Raw genomic sequence first — 1,770 nt, forward strand, 5'->3', positions numbered from 1 at the left:
GTATTAAGACAGGGATATTTCTACATGTATAAATAGTTTTATCCATGTTAATTTGTGATGTTTTTTTATAGTTTAATTTTTTATTTTTGGCAAATTCTGCAGTTAGTGAGAATAGATATCCATATGTACATTCTTAGATGATATTTCATAATTATCAGAGGCATTAGTGATAATTTTTCTTCATCCCAAAGAATGTGCACCATTACCATGTACATAATGACAAGGCTCCATTAGCTTTTTAGAACATGGTAAATAATAGCTATCAGTATCGATATTCAAATATATTTTTAAATGCCCTTACAACAGATTGAAAGGTAACCATAAATAAAAAGCTTGTCTCACAGATCTGGTTGTGGGGCAGTTTTAGGTTGTCTTGTTAACTGTGGGTGCTAAAGATTTGAAAATTTCATTTATTTGTATGCCAACGAAGTTATTGGTAGGTAAAAGCATGTTCACTCTGTTGTAGAGGCAGGTGAAGCAGTCTCTTGATATAAAGGGAATAATCATGAAAAAAAAGAATATATATATATTTTTTTTTTGTGTATGGGACAGTTTATATGTAAAATTTGAACTTAGACAGGTTGATAAGGGATCTAAATAATGTTTAGTAATACATTTCATCATGCAAGGTGTGATAAAAGTGTCCTTGTGAGACACTGGATGACAAATATCCAGGTGTAACTAACACAGGTTTCATTTGTCATGGAAGTTCCCTGCACTAAGTGATACCATTATCAAGCATTACAGTTGTAAGTGGACGTGTGACATCTGTTTGTTTCTTGTTAAAGAAGTGTTTCTTTTGTATTAGTAGCCCAGTATTCTCACTCTGGAAATATTTGAGCATTGTCCTCCATGAAGAAGAAGAAATGCACTTTTGGGCCTGGACAATGGCGAGTACACCACTCAAGGCCGTTTCATCCCTTGCATCACTATAGATTTTGGTTTGCTCCATTCTTGCTGTAGATTTCTCCATCTCTCCTTTTTTCTTCCTCCCCTCTCTGGAGACTTGACAGGAGTAGTATTTTTACAAATATAGGATGCTGCAGTGTTTCTCTAAGTTTGTTTATACATCTTGTTTTCCTATGTGTATATATATATATTTTTTATGTTTCCTCAGGACTTCAAAGGAATTGAAAATGATTTAATGGAAGTTCACAGAGAGGGGATGCATAAAAAGTCTGTACATTGTTCTTTGCTTTTCAAAAATAAAATACAAACAAAGCAAGGAGTTGTCATTAACTTTGTACTCTATATCACAAGAAACAAAGTTCAAAGTGTAGAATTTCTGTATTTTTATCCAAAATTAAAATTGTTATGTCAGTGCAAATATTTTCCACACCAGAATGCATATAGACAATTTCAATTGAAATTTTGCAAAACTTCATAACTCTACAAATTTTTGCATTCAAAACCTATGACATATAGGATGCCAACCAACAAGACAAGCTTTCATAGACGAGACATTCAAAATTACCTAATTTTGACATAAATTTCTCACTTTAGCTTAAAATAGCATCATCCTGATTTCAATAGCACTTTTGTTTTTTTTCTAAGGAAAAGACAATCATGACCATATTCAGTATATGACGAAAGCACATACAATAATCATGCATCATCTTTAATACAGGTTATACTTACATTGTTTAAGTATGAAAATATTGTTCCAGGAATAGAATTTTTAGATTCTGTAATGCACTACAAAAAATAGATATACATTCTATACATACAAATGGCACAGTAAAAGTAAAATTTGAGAGGATAAGTGTACCA

Source organism: Penaeus monodon, chromosome 20 (assembly GCF_015228065.2).
Source record: "Penaeus monodon isolate SGIC_2016 chromosome 20, NSTDA_Pmon_1, whole genome shotgun sequence".
NCBI classification, from domain to species: Eukaryota; Metazoa; Arthropoda; class Malacostraca; order Decapoda; family Penaeidae; genus Penaeus; species Penaeus monodon.